At 43.7% G+C, this 15,955-nt stretch overlaps 1 long non-coding RNA gene across 1 annotated transcript; it reads right to left on the bottom strand.

The window, feature by feature from the left end:
• Positions 1–3,760: 3,760 nt before the first annotated feature.
• Positions 3,761–14,968, bottom strand: LOC133158691 (uncharacterized). The gene is made up of 2 exons (XR_009715270.1): positions 14,761–14,968; positions 3,761–4,016 (listed from the first exon to the last, which is right to left on the bottom strand). It is a non-coding gene; the product is annotated as an uncharacterized LOC133158691 (long non-coding RNA).
• Positions 14,969–15,955: the final 987 nt, after the last annotated feature.

The following is a 15,955-nucleotide window of genomic DNA, read 5'->3' as shown; positions in this document are numbered from 1 at the left end:
GACTCTCAGCTAAAAAGCCTGACACGATATTCACCCCCCTCCCAATTCCTCTTCTTCTCCCATGCTGTTTCATTCAGACACACTAACACCGCCCACACACACACTATAGTTTACCCCCATTGTGAACTGTACAGGGCCCTCCGGAAACAGAGGCTCGCCTCTGTAAAAATTACAACAAAAAGAGACAGAATGATGAGTAGCTTCACCATGTTGCTGAATTAAAAAAAACAAGTTTAGATTTTGAGAAATATTGTTTGATAGAGGTGTACTGCTTTAAATAAGAGAAGTCGTTACATCGGGAATCAAGCCAAACACCAACTCTAAGGATACATTTAGTCTTATTTCATTCCAAAAGACTGCCACTTTTCCCCTGCATTTTAGCGACTCCAATTGCTTCTCCTGTGGATGTGCACTAACACGAGACACCGAAAATGCCAATAGCAATCTTGTATTTGCTTCCTCGAAATAGTCCCACCGATGGAAAAAAGCATCAAGGGGAGAACTGTGAAGGGAAAAGTGACAGACCTACCATTGGATGCATTTAGGAAGTCATTCTGGCTGGCTAGCTTTTAGTGCACTCTGCAACTAATCTGTGTTGACCCTCATGTAAGTGTTGCTGCTGATCCCGGGTCAGTCCGACTGGTCATTCAGCCCCGAGCCGTATGACCGATGTGCACATGTCTGTAATGCGTTTATGGCTGTGACAGTGACTGTGTGGCCCAAGGTAAGCCTGGAAACGTCAGGTTATCTTGCTCCTGCTGTGATAATGACGAGCAACAGTGTGTCGCGCACACACCAAAGCGGTTAACGGCGTCTATCTCCTTTGCGTGTGAGCTGCTGTGACAATACGACAATGACGATCTATTTGCGGTTCATTTTGATCGCTAATATAAAAGGCTTTGTGTGCATTTGTCGACACTGCGTGTTTATTTTCTGACAAATTCTTGATGAAATGTTTCGAGAGGATCAGTGAGGCAAACACGGTGAATCTCAATGTTGGGCGACAATGAGCACTCCCCTTAACATTTTCCATGATGGAAACTGAGACTTGTCATTGATTTGCTTTCCACAACATGTAATCCTGCTGAATCGTGGAACGTGTTGGCTCTGATGTGGACAGCCTGGCTGGATTTACTATTGGCTACATCTATCAGTGACAGGCAGCAGGTGCTGTAGATCATGTAGAGAGGAAGATAAGGGCTTGCCAATGACACTCAGGTATGGCGGCGCTTGTAGATAAGGGAGCATTGCAGCATCTGAGTCAAGAAAGAAAAAAAAACTCGCTGTGGACGTGGGTGTGAATTTGAAATCACGTTGCCCTCCTGGGAGACACACCGGGTTGAGGCAGGATGTCAGAAAGGCTGGGGAACACTTACGTCTGACGTTTGACAAAATCCTCCCCCAAACATCAATTGTTGAGGCCGGTAGCTTAGCAACCAGGCAATTGGGGCCAGTTGAGTGTCGATTTCCCCCCAGTCAGAGGCGCGCGGCAGATACACAACTCTACATCATTGCATTGTGTAAAAACACTGAATACAATCTAGACTCAACAAGATATTTAGAAAATGATGGTTTGCCACTAAATATTTCACGCCCCTCCAAAGAAGCAATAATATGATAATAATGTTCACTCTTCCTTGTCAGTTTACTATACAATATTAAACCAAAGGGAACTCTCCTGCTTGATAGAAACTTATGTATGGGGCTTGTCCTTGAGATCTTGACATTTCCCCATACTTAAACCTGAAGAGTCCCGGACCCACAGTTGAGAATGTACAGCAAAACATTACATAATCGACTAATCTGGAGTCTTTCAAATAGAACTAAACAGTCAAGATGTTAAGGATAAAGAAGCAGTACCAGGTTGAGGTCATGGAATCATCCTGTAATATGATGTTTGTGGAAATGTTTACTTGTTGCTAAGTGGTGCAGTTTGTTGTAACGGGGATGAAATTGAGAGTTTGCTCCCTTCTTTCCAGCCTCGTATCGCTACAATCTGTTTGACTGCCTCAATGAACAAGCGTAATGGCGGGCAAAGTGCTGCCAGCAGCATTCAGCCTCTCAGCCTCATTCCCCACCTCCCAAACTGTGTGATCTTCTGACTACAAAATGCCTTCAATTTTCAGCGCTAGAGGAGTTCTTGCACAGTTTCTCAAGTTTGTTTTTCGTGTGTCAAATCATACGTGACGGTTTGGCAAAAAAAACAACAACACATCTTTGAGCACTGCATCATCGCTATAGAAGCAGAATGCAGCAGTGCCAGGCAAGCAAAGTATTTGGCTGCAGGCAGTGAAACCAAGGAGATTTTTTTCTTGCTCTGTGAAAGAAGCAAATTCTAAAGATATTGCATTATTTATTCACCCTTCTTCCAGACTGATATTTTGATTATAGCTGGAGGTGCTTATTCACTCTATTTGTGTGGTTGCACGGGAGGCGTGACGAAAATTCCCAACTCTCGCATGTTCCCGACTGTCAAAAATAACAAACCCTTGATACAAAATACACGGAAAGGACGAGTGTCATTTTATCTTGGCAAAAGAGACTTCTTCCTTCGAAATGCATGTGGCATTAACAATTTGTTTACAGATAACTGGGTGTGCCTGTTTCTGTCTGTAAATAATCTCGTTGCCAAATCAAATATCTTGGTTTTAGCTTATAAACACGACTGTTGACTAAAAATACAAAGCAATTATACAATTAGAGATGTTTTTGAGCTCTACGGAGATCTAATTTTTCTGCTGCACCACAATACAGCTATAATTACATGCTCGCATGAATAAGATATGATGCAACAACTCTGACACTGCCAACATGTGAGAAACCAAATTCAAACACCACACGGGCTTATCCTTTATCCAGAGATGTATTAGTTCTTCCCTTCTAGACCCGGAAAAAAAAAATCCCCATTCTTTTTTTCCCCATGGTGAAATATTGCACCAACACTTCAAGCAACGTCATTGCAAGTCTTTGCTGCAGTGTCGGAGTCAAAAGGAAGTTGTCGTGAGTCTTGGCAGGGCTGAACAGAAGAGGAGTTCACTGTGAAAACTGGCATGTTGACGCTTTCATGCCGCTGTCACGCTGTTCACAAGGTGCCCCGGAGGGGTGTCACAACGCATTCTTCTCACTTAGCTCACTTAGTAGAGCATGTCCCTGGCCGCAGTCAGACGGCTTTCCCCTCCTGCCATCTGTCCCTGCTATTATAGTCGCGTGCAATAGTTATTCCAGTCAGCCAGGTTCGAGCGACTCTCAGACACTGCATGCATTACCAATTTACACTAAAGCCTTGAAGAACTGAAAAGGAAATCAGGGAAATAGAAGCAATACCACAACACTTTTAAAAGATTTGTTGACTCTCTTAATGGCCATAGTGTGAGATAGTAAAACCTTTTTACAACTGTTGTTAGAACAGTCACACGTCAGTTTTAACGATAATGTTGAATGCCAAGGGCGTAATGTGTAGGCCAGTTATGTTGCACATGTAGGATGTTCGAGCCTATGTTCAAATTCAAGTTCTTGTTTGTAATCAGTGGAAGCATTTGCCACGACGTTGGTGGTCATGTGATTATTTTTCTCATTTGTAGCTTCGATCTGTGGAGGGAAACTGCTTGTTGGCTCAGTGTTTCACATGGCCTTGCGGTGTTGTTGGGAGTAGGCAATGATTGCAGTGTGTCTCTTAACAAAACAGCAGGAGATACTAATTGGATTAGAGAAGTAGAGCTTTGCAAGGTTCATCCAAAACTCTCTTTTTTAACAAAAGTGCTTTAGATGGTCCAAGTGTTTTTATTGTTCAGGGCAATGCCTCTTAAATTGATAGTAAAGGTAGGACAAGAGTCAAACTACTACTTTATGGATGGATAGAGTGCGGCTGCCACTGTCTGGCGACCAGTCCAGGGTGTATCCTGCCTCGAAATCAGCTAGAGAATATTGATGGATGGATTGAGGCAATGGCTAAAATATCCGTGGTTTTCTCTCATTGACTAAACATCTTGAATGCGGTTGCAAGGAAGAAATCTCATCTGGAAAACAGAGAGAGAGAGAGAAAAAAAAAGTCAGGGCAGCTGATGCTGATCAACCACTGACCTCATAATCATGATGAACTGATCATTTTTATTGTTCCGACATAGAAAATGTACCTCGTTATGGATGTTGGGTTAAATGAAATGTGGCCTGCTTGTATCACCTCAAGAAGAGGAAGTCTTTATATTCAGGCCTACACTGGCTGAATGAGTCTTACTGCTCGTTTCAAGCCGGTGTGACATTTTTAGTAGTACAACATTTGTCATGTTGTGGTTTCCTCGCTAGTGTGTCTCTACCGCCCATCTTCTAACAGTCTCAAGGGCGGTTGAGAAAACCCCGCACGATTAGCAACACGTGGTTTTGATCTTAACCAGGCCTACTTGTTTGCGAGACCAAAAATGCCTATACTGTACATCCGGTGAAAAAAATGAGCCATGTGAAATGTTTGGATGTTCTGCAAATACGCTCACATTGATGCTGGATCCATGAACCCACATCTCGATAGTGTTAGTGAAAGTTTGATTGTTGATGTGATTTTTCATGTAATAATGTGAGTCACAGGAAATAGATAATAGGCACATTGGTTTATTTACGCAAACAATCACATGGCTTTTGTAATTGTTTACCACACATTCAAATGTGCTTCTCTGTCAAGAAGCTATTTTTGCAAACAGCTCACTCTTCAAATAAGAACCTTATTTGGTGGTCTGTCAGAGCAGCTGCGGTGCAGCAGTGCTGTAGTATTAGCGTGTGCCGGAGATGAAAGCGAAACATATACAAACGACAGAGAAGCTTATTGAAATCAAGACTTAAAAGGCGCCGTTCAGATGGGTCAATATACATAGTAAGATGATACAAAGATGAATGATAATAAATTTTATGCACTTCAGATAAGATGGAAATCATTGACCTACTTCCACTCTGCACCTCAGTTTGGGAAACCATAAGTTATTGGTGGGTGTGTTCATGGCTAATAAATGATCAGACTTGCTTTTTTGCATCTTATTTCTTTCCTCTGTACAAAGTAGGAAAACTTTGGACCAAACGTGAAGACGTTAGTTTCACGCCAGTTCATCAGATTGATGCCAAGGGAGCTCGATGGATAGATCGATAAATTAAATAGATAGATAGCAGTCCTTTGTGTTATTGTACTGACCAGAGTGGCTATTTTTGTTCATTTGACGTGTCACCTTGGAGATGGCAGTTGACAGCTGTTGGTTGCATAAGCTAGACTTAATTGGAAGGGAAATTAGCCTGACCTTGGCTGTGGTGGCGCGGACCGGGGACCGCCTGCCACTTGAAATGACATTGTTGTAATTTTCAACAGAGGCGAGCAAACACTCTGAGCCTTAATTTATACTGCGCAACGTGGCTCGGTGTGCCAGACACACACGCTGGATACTTATATAAGCTGTCAGTCCAGTCTCCATAGTAACTCGTGGCATTCGACTCACGCCTCCGCCGATCCGCCGCCCCTAAAGTGGGCTGTTTCCATGGAAACCAGGGAATTGCCTTTGATGATGGCTCTCATGCATTTCCACCCGCTGATAAAGCTGGCTTCTCCAAGTCGCAAAGAAGGAGGATGGGGCGGGTGGATTGCGCGTTGGGAAAATTGAAGGAGAAAGCCGAAGCAAATGACATTTGTGTCACGTACACTCGGGGTGGTTTACCTGGCAGCAGAGCAGGAACGCTGTGCTCCAGATGAGGGCGAAGAGACGCAGCTCTGGGCCGCATCATGGCAGGCGTGATTCATATGCCTCATGTTGCTTTAAGTGTCATCCAGTATTTGTGCCTCTGCTGGTAAAAGCATCATGGCCATTCTCTTTCTTTTTTTTAATTTATAAGCAACTTCCTGTTTTTAAATACTTAAATATCAATTATAATTTCATTTTGAATTTTTACAACAAAAATCTATGAGAGGACAAGGCCACACAACAGTTTTGTGTATTGCTCTCCCAAGCGGTCAGATTTCATCTTGCATCATTGTGTGGAATTAACGCACTTAGAATCTTGTCCAAAGTCATCCCACACAACACCGTTACCCAAATTCTCATATCTTACATTTATTGCGCTACAACTTTCACATCTGTCTTGTCCAGGGTGCTAACAGTTTGTGGTTAGAGATGACTGTTATTCACCGCTATTGTGTAACATCCTGAAATAAGCAGACTTCTTCATGGCACTTCTAACTGAAACGGACCCGGGAACAGAACGGGCCTCCTGACAGCTGTAATAAGCGGATTTGGTTGGTGCAGTGTGTGTGTCAGTGGATTGTTTGGGGCTTTTAACCCAAATGTATCTCTGCTGCCTGTGGGCTGATGCTGCCAATGTGATGTCACTGTGTGGACAAGGTGGTTCTGGCCAGAAAAGTGAACAAACGTCAAATATTGATAGAAGTGAACAAGTTCTAAAGAAGCGTGAGTGAGTATGTGTGTGTGTGTGAGCGAGAGAGAGCGAGAGAGAAGAGAGAGTTCCAATGCAGCTTAATTAATGTCGTATTTTTATTCCGCACCCCATAAAAGGCGCTCAAGCATGTTCAGAAGTATCAGATCTTCCTCCAGTGTTTCAACCTGAACTTTGAAGTTAAAGGGCATTTTTTTCCTTTGACTGAGTAAGACATCAGAAAACCGTGTTAAATGTGTAATTTCCCCTTTAAAAGGAATCTGTCCCCACATGCTTTTCCTTGGGCTGGGGATATTTTGGCTTTTCACTCTACAATCTAATAGGTCCATGATCATCCCTCTTCCATGCCAAATAACCACACGAGAACTGTTTGCGGTTATGAGTCCAGATCAAATGTTGACGATGATTAAAACAAGAAAACTGAGGTCAGGTGTCCCATAGGAAACCATTTCCCACACATTTAGAATCAGTCTTTCATTAATTCCATCTGGAAGAAAGCAGGACTCAGTTTGATCCACTGATGCTGGTCCAGTGACATTTGAACACTGCTGCTGAGACAATTTATAATGATTAAAAAAGCTTTCCCAGGAGCCCTGTGTCACGCCTTTGTGTCAGGATTACTGATAAATGTTATTAGCTTGTCATTTGATTAGAATTTCACAGAGTGAGGTGTGAGGTGGTCTCAAATTAGACCACGTTGAGGGTAGGCTACTCTAGAACACAAAGGTGTCATTTTATTTTAAAGTAGCAGTTACTAAATCATTCAGATGGTCCACTGGCTTGATATAATGCTGGCACAAGCAGCCTGGGCATTTTTCATGATGCTAACATGAGCGAGTTTTGTTAGTTGTCAGCATGTACATTGAAGACATCGTGTTTAGTAGGCAGAATGCAAAATCGATTCCAATTTAGACAGGTTGTCAATATAACATTTTTACTCTGGTTGTGGGGCAAGTTGTTTTTGTGAGATTTTTCATTTTTGTTCTTAAATTATATATTCATATTGACGTCTATCATACTATTGCTGTATTTAGTTACCTAACCCTCTGCTTATTGTTGCCAGAATTTTTCAACAACCCAGTATCACGATTCCCATACTATTTTTCTATCACCACTGGTTGTTTAATGTTCAGTATAATGCATAGATATATTTTATTATATGTAAACATAACTAAGAGTTTTTAAGTTTGCATCCACGAAATCATTTCTCTTGCCAATCAGTTTTGTATTATTGGAAAGCTGGTTTATTTCTTATTTAAATTGTATTTATAAATTGCACCCAAATCTGCCCAAGGTTTACGGATTATGCACATTATTTTGCTGTTGCTGTTGACTCATTTTATTTATGTATTTATTTATTTATTGGATTAATGCAGTATGGTGCGTCACTATGCCTTTTAATGCTAGAGCCGCTTTGCGCCATACAATTAGGCACTCATTGGCACTAATTTCCTTCACGTTTGACTTCAGAAAGTTATCTATCAAGTTGTTGTTGTTGATATTGTTGTTGTAATAATACGATGAGACAATGATGCAATAGATTTGCTGTATATGGTTTCACAGTCATAACGGCCCTCTGAGGGAAACCATAACTAGACTTGTGGCCTGTGACAAAAATCTCGTATGGAGTCTGGTGCTCTAGTTGTGCTCATCAATGCGTTAATGTGAGAAAGCAGATGGTCATAATGAATCACATCACCGTGGCTTCCTCCTTTCTGCTGCATAATCTTCATCAATTAGCCCTATTGTCAGGCAGCTTTTCTTATTGTCGGTATTGATGGCTGAACGCATGACAGCGCAGAATGTTGGCCTATTTCCCTCTGAACGATGACTCACCCATCAGGAAGGAAAATTCCTTTATGGTTGGAGGTTTGCACTTCGCTCAGTTGAGATGATTTATTTATAAAGCTGCAGGCATTGGCGGCTAAAGCCTCTCGATGTGTACTGTCATGAATTCAAACCCAGTTGCATCACACTGGTTCCCACCAGTTATTACCAAGGGCGCACCCAACCGGATTTAAAAGAGCTGCATTGTGTGGAACGATGCCCAAGTGAAGCTAAGCTGAGCGTGTCCTGCTTTTAGCCTTTGAATAGGGTTTTGTTATGATCCGCGATTGCTTTCATGGTATCGGTGACAGGAACAGGATCCTGCCACGTGAGATGTGAGGCAGATGTGCTTCTGTCACCAACGCATACAAGGAAACGGTGACTGCTTCACTCACAAACAAACAGCACTGTGTCACTTCCTGTGCTAACTAAAACCTCAACACGCCGTCTGCAGAACATCTTGGACCCAGCTCACATAGCGTGTGTTTGATGCTGAATTTCTGTGGATTGAGGGCAAAACACACAAAGGCTGCCAAAAGACCAATTAGTGCTTTGAGATACCCTTCATCCTTGCAGAACTGAAAAGACTGTTGCGTGAATTCAGGAGGGATTCTTGCCACGTGTGAAATCATGACTTCACTCAAATATTAAACTTGTGTCATAAATTGTTGCGTTGCATCGCATGCAACCTTGAACCTTTGGATTGAGGCAATCATGTCGACATCTGCGGTTGAAAGTGAGCAACTCACTCCTCCTGTTGTATATTCAAATCATGGCCCTCCGCTCTGTGCGAGCGAGCGAGCGAGCGGGAATGAATTTGAATAATGTATTGCAACGGGGGCGAGGGCGCAAGGCCTCTGAGGTCGTAAATTGCGCAGCTACATCAGCTCAGCTCTCTGGAAAGGGAGGCAGCACAGGGTTGTTTATAAAATGCCCTTGGAAAAATGAGTCTAATCCCCCAGCCAAAGCGTAAGCCATGGGGAGAGCATTAGATAACCCACAAGCTGTAGAGTAATGAGAGTAATGAGCGAGATGGGGAAGCGGAGCCAGCTCGGAGAGAATGCGTCCATTTATTGGCTGTATGCTTTGATTGCCCGGACCATTTGAGACAAACTGGAGCCTGACACAGTGCCGGAGTGCATTTGGTTTGATCAGCAGCAATAAGTGCTGCCCACAGCCAGTAAATGCTGTAGGCTACCCACAACAGTCCTTCCTGTTATGTCTATCCAGTATCAACTGATTGGCCATTGTGCCTGAAAGCATTGAATGAGTAGACCATCGTCGAGACAGGTATCAATCACAGTTCCCACCGAGGCTCGCTTTAAGTCCATAGAACAGCAAGTATTGCCTTTCACAACCGCTAAAAAAAAAACTATCACCTTCCTGGGTGAGGAAATGATGCCGCCAGAATATCTGTCACGTCTGATGGTGTTATCAGATTCGCACTTTTAACTAGGCCAGTGTTTCCTTATGCTGCTAGTACATCATCAGTTCTTGCGTTCAGACCATTAGCTTAGTTGTATGTTGCTACAAAGCCCTCTACTCTTCCATCCTCTCACGAAAACAAGTGTACGAGGCACCTCGACAGGTTTCGGGAAGCTTATCCTGTAGAAGGTCACAGCGGGGGCAGGAGCTTATCCCCGCTGACATAAGGTGAAAGGTGGACTGCTAGCCAGTCAATCACAGGGCGATTGTACAAAGCGCATTCAGTAGGAATTGATACCACGTGTGTGTGTTAATCACTACACTACCCATGGCTTCTGGAACTTATTGTTCCAAAAGCCGTCGTTGAACTGGCAACTCTCTTATCCCCAAATAAGCCCCAGTAGCATTTTATTTGCTATTCTAAAATATATTTACAATTTATTTTCGCAGCCTAGCCTCCCTCTAGCCCTGGAAGGGGGAAAAAAAATCCTGCGGCCATCCCTGGCTGAAGTGTCATAATAAATGTGCATTGAATGTGTGACTCAGCGGCCGTAACTGAGTTCAACTTGTAAGTGTGCCAAGAGTGCTATTGATGAAGGCCAACAAAAAGTAAGCAGAAAGGTCACAGTTATACAATGGCCTAGTTTATGTCAAACTTATTAGTTTAAATGACATAGAACACAACACTTGAATGTATGATCCTTTGGTTGGAGTAGTGAACACAGGCTTCCTCAACTTAGACACAAGATAGCCCAGAATGTACAATTTCTTTCTATTTTCATTAGCGGCAGACTTCTTTTAGCAAAAATGAAAACAGGGGATATGTCTATGTGTGTGCGTTTGATGTTTTGGGGATTGTAGGTGAGATGCAGGGCTGGCTGTTTGCTTTGTTATTGTACCCAGTGGTGCTGTTGCCTGCATCCCCCAACTGTGCTCTTGTGGAAGCTCACCGCATAAAGCCTGGGTGACGGAGCAGGTAATATGGGGCCCTGAATGCAATGAGTCAGCACTTTCGCCTTCATTTAATTTCACCGGAATGCCGCACCAACACACACACCACTCCCCCTCCTGCACACACTTTCTCCCCGCACTCTCCTCTCCTCTCCTCTCCTCTCCTCCTCTCCTCTCCTCTCCTCTCCTCTCCTCTCCTCTCCTCTCCTCTCCTCTCCTCTCCTCTCCTCTCCTCTCCTCTCCTCTCCTCTCCTCTCCTCTCCTCTCCTCTCCTCTCCTCTCCTCTCCTCTCCTCTCCTCTCCTCTCCTCTCCTCTCCTCTCCTCTCCTCTCCTCTCCTCTCCTCTCCTCTTTCTACTCCTCTCCCCTCCCCTCCCCTCCTCTGCTTCCCTCCTCTTCTTCTCTCCCCTCCACTCCTCATCTCCTCTCCTAGCTGTGCTTTAAATCCATGCAATCATCTCTTTTTTTTTTTTATTGTTTCTCCTTTCCCATCCCCCCTCCGCATTGCAGAAGATGAGTAAAATTTGAAAGCCTCCGTCCGTCATTGTTGTTGTTGTTGTGCGGAAGCATTAAGAGTGGAGACGGCGGGGGCTCGAGAGGAAATGTAGGCCACACATTCCTGCGTGAGGAGCTGTCTGAGCACAAGCAAATGCGAGTGCACAAACAGAGCAGGATTTCTGCCATTCCAAGATGCGGGCCAGACCCGCAGTTTTTCCTCAGCACGAAGCTTCTCCTCGGATCTTCCGGATATGAACCGCCTTGCACTATTGCGTGACGTGCGACTCCCTGTCTCGTAAAAGCTATCTCGCAATTGTTCTTTCTTCTTGGGACGCTGATTAATCTTGCCGCACCAGATGCCGTGTCATGCCTTAATTCATGCCAGCTTGTGTGAGGTCTTCTAACTGCAGATACTGCATGTGGCATAACACGCGAGATTGGGTGCATTTTCCAATTTGCAAACAAGCAAGTCTCCTTCATCCAAGGCGTAATCACGGTTTCAAGCTGCTTCTGTTGCTTTAATGATTTAACGGATGTTTCGGCCATTTCCTGGGAATGATGGATGACATTATCCAGGCCTCCTCTCCCCGGTCTCCCTTTCTTCTCCCGCCTCCCTGAACCCAAGTCTGTGCTTTTGTGTCTCTTGCAGCTGGAATACAATAACAGTGTTTTGAGTGCAATAGTCCAGACAGGATTTTGGTTTAAATAAGCACCCCCGGGCCCATGTAATAATCCAGCATCCCCCTTGTCCCTGTCTCCGTGTGAGGGGGGCCCACTCCAAAACACATTCCTCCTCATGCGACCTGCCAGAGTTTCAGCCAAGCGGCCAGCCGGCCAAACCACCACTGGAAAAATACAGAGCATGGAACTGTGATTCAGAGCCCTGATATAGAATTTCACCTCCTCCCCTTTCCTCCAGCCAACAGCTGGTTTCCTGGAAGCAGATTCGTGTGGTGGGGGGGATCGAGGAGGCCTACGGCTCGGCTCCTTCAAAGGTCTCTCTGTTCCCATCTGCGGCACCGCACTCTTGCAACATCCTCATGATAGGAAAACAGGCATTGTTGAAAAAAATCTGGGTTGGATCAAATGCGGGTCAGCTCCTAATGTGTGTAGGTGGGATTTGGTTAAAAGTCACTGTGTTTGCGAGGGGAAAAGATGAAACGGGAGATGCTTTCTTTCCAAGAAAAATGTTGCTTCTATATATTTTGATTTAAAAAAAATGTCTATACCCTTTCTCAATATTTGCATACCCGATGTTCTAGATTCATTGTTGGTTTGTATGCTCCTCACTACTTAGTATGATTCTTAAGGAATAAAGAAATACTTCCTTCAAAGTGTCCAATAAGATCAGGGCTATACATTTCAATGTAAGGCTCAAAAGTGCTCTTTTTTAATAGGTTAGGATTTATTTCCAATGGAATAAATCAAGATGGTTTCCCATTTAATACAGCCTGCTTAACAAGTTCTAACCTACTTTTTGAGAGCATGTCAACTAAGTCATAAGTCTCTGCGGCCTTTCCTGTCTGCACAATGACCCTGGAGTATAGAAGAATAGGAGCAGGACTCACTCCCCCCTGTGCATGAACAGCCTAATTTAGGAAAGCGTGTCAGCGTGAACCTTTGTCACAATGCTGGACTCAGAATACCCATTGTTCCCTTGATAGATTCGCTCCAGTTGGTTTTTGAAGAGCATCGAGTATAACCTCCACCTTGCTCACATATTTACATGTGCTCCCTCCCGCCCTGTGAGTGTGCCACCGTTCACTCCCACCCCCGTACGTGGAACATATCGAGAGATTAAGAAATGGAAGTGGTAAAAGCATGAGCTCACACATGCTCTGGCTCATTAGCTGCGTTTAATATGGTTTGCCTGGAAAACCATCTGTTCCAGGTGGATGGTGCCAAATATGATGTGATGCTGGCAGCCATGTTTGTTCATCCTTGTGATGTTAAAATGATTGTTGGATCACGTTATTCTTTGGAAAGTCCTCTCATACAAAATAGCTCTGTTACGCAAGTGTGAATATTTGGACACAGGTATGCTTTCGAGTGAACACGTGACTACTGGAAGAACATGTAAGAACTTGTTTGGTTTCATTCATCGCATTGTGGTATTTCAGTTCAAAAGTGGTCAAACCCATCCATCCATTTTCTTTACTGCTTATGACCCACAAAATAGGATTACTAGTCCCTTATTGGTTTCCTTTCTTCTGTTTGCTGACTATAGAAAAGGATTATGTACTTTTTTTAAAAAAAGAGAGAATTGTGTTTGTTGTACGACACATGCCTATGTGGCTTCAGACTATTTGTACTGCACGTCACTGCGGCAGCATGTGTGTGAGACAGAGTAAGCCACCACCCCCGGACTGGGAGGGTGTTGGGATTAACTTTCCACTTCCCTGATCCACTTTTCCACAGAGCCAGCAGCTATGCAGGACTGCAAATGTGTGACGTGGCTGTGTGAGACAAAAATGGAGGTCAAATAACACACACAGTCCCCTCAGGGATATTTTTGTCCTTTAAGTTTGCTGATGATATAATCGTTTGATCCATTCTTCTCTACTTTAAAATGTTGATCAAAGCAAGTGTGCCACTAGAATTAAAAGTGCAATGGAGACTTGAATTATGAGTTTTGTTTGTTCCCTGACCATGCTCTTAACTCACAACACTCTTATTTCAAATCCTCTTTCCCCATTGAAACGAGGAGAAATGCCACCGATCTGTTCCAGCCTCCCAAAACAACACAGCGAGCATTGTTCTAACGTGTTTTTAATTAAATGTACGAGAAGAGACTGATTTGCTTGAGTCTGGAGAGAGGTCAAGGTGTGCAAAGTACCTTTACAAGGAACCGCATGCAGACCTCCATGAGCGGAAATTTTCACTAAATTGATTCCTACAATAACTCACAGGGTCCGATGCATGCTGTTGTCATGTTTATGATGACATATGATAGCTCACACGTATCAGCGAAGCGCAAAATCTACCTGCCAGTAGAAATTCACCAAAATTGAATTGTAGCACCTGCGCCACAAATTAAACTGCCTGCTGGAACGCCCACCAGTGCACAGCACAGTTTGCCAAATTCCCAAATGCGGCAAACTAATCTAGATGTGCCAGTTTTTATGCCGAATGCATGAACGCAATTTACGAAAATGAATGCCAACGAGGAGTGGCAAGAAATTGCATGAAGACCCTTTTTTTTGAAGAATTGCTCACTATTTACCAAATCTCTGCTTGTTGTGAAGTGTGTTGCGTTTGCTTACAACTATTTAGCACTGGTAAATCAAACTCGCAAAAAATCATCAGAGCGTCACAAGGTACCTCTGTTATGTTTATGTGACAGTCATCCACTTAAAATGTCTCTCTAATGTATTACATAAACTATACTATATGAAGTCTTTCAGTTGTAAACCTCCATAATTGCTCCCTCCTCTTGCATCTTTGACACAAAGATTACACAATACAGCTGTTGATGATTTTGTTTCATTTATCTGCAACCTAAAATTAGCTTGGATGAGCACAATGCTTTTATCCTGCCATTCTACCTGCAAGTTCCACTTAATGAACTTCACTTTATTGGCCAAGTACAGCTCCGATTTCAGAGCGCAACGGTGTGATTTTCGCAGAGTGTCGTTCAAACCTCAGGGCAGAGATTTGAAGTCGGTGAGTTCTCCGCAGACGAGATTGAAAAGCTCCAGCCGGGGAAGGGGAGAGGTATTCCTTTGAAGAAAGTGTGGCTCAGATATTAAATAATTGAGTTATAGGAGATTAAAGTTTCACAAGCTAATTTGGCTTTCCTGTCACTCTGGGGCTTGAAGTGTCTGCAGCCTGCAGACAACTGGTGAATAAGAGTGACTCATTTCCTGTGTGTGGCTGGGCTGGAGAAACCCTATATCTGTGGCGGGCTCAAACAGGAAGTTCATCCAGGGCACACGCTCCGTCTCTGACTCACTCAGTGCGTGACGCCATTTTTGCTGTCCCGGGTTTTCAGGAATCCAATCTACCATGTGCTCGAGCAACAAAGAAGTACAGAGACGTTTCACTTCCTCTCATTCCCCACCCCTCCAAATAAACACTGAGTGGAGTTGCTGACAGCTTAACTGTTATGTGGAAAGAAGTTCATATGCTGATGCAAGATGTTGCTTGTGCAAGCCTGGATTTCTGTCTTATTCAGACGGGAGGGTTTCAGTTTCACTCACAGTATGCGACGCGAGATAGCCTGGGGGTGAAAGCTGTGTTATTTTTGTCTGGAATACGCCTCTCAAATGACATTGAAACCTCATTTTCAAACACCTTGGGAATGACACTGCCAAAGCCATCACGTAATTGATATGTATGAGGACATATCAGCACGAGCGAGCAGTCTTTGAGGACAAACAACAGACTTGGTGCTTGCGTCTGCCAGGAGAGCCAGATGTGTTCCGCAATGACTCAAATCCCTGCGGCGATTGTGAAAAAGAAGCAGGCCATCTATCTGTGGTTGTAGATTGGCAGCGGGCTGTAGATTTGTTGTCTGGAATCTTTGACCTTGCAAAGTAGTCAAGACGAATCAGACTTCAAGTCGATGTGGAGCAGCTGAGGCCTGAACCTACTCGGTGGCTTTGAAATATGAGACGTAATTGTCCACGTGGCCCTGAGCTGACAACACTTTGTTTGTTGACCAAAAGCACAGAGCCCAAGTTTTTTTTTCTTCTATTTTATTGGCAGATTTTTCTTTGTTGTTAACACAAACCTAAAAATGTATGTTTCTGGTATTCTGTATTTTTGCTGTTTAATTGAGCGTAGATGACCCTCAACAGGACAAGAGGTATAAAAATGGGTGATTTTGCACAGAA

This window comes from Syngnathus typhle, linkage group LG8 (assembly GCF_033458585.1).
Source record: "Syngnathus typhle isolate RoL2023-S1 ecotype Sweden linkage group LG8, RoL_Styp_1.0, whole genome shotgun sequence".
Classification (NCBI taxonomy): domain Eukaryota; kingdom Metazoa; phylum Chordata; class Actinopteri; order Syngnathiformes; family Syngnathidae; genus Syngnathus; species Syngnathus typhle.
The sequence above is the reverse complement of the archived record's forward strand: the minus strand, read 5'-3'. Positions and strand labels throughout refer to the sequence as shown.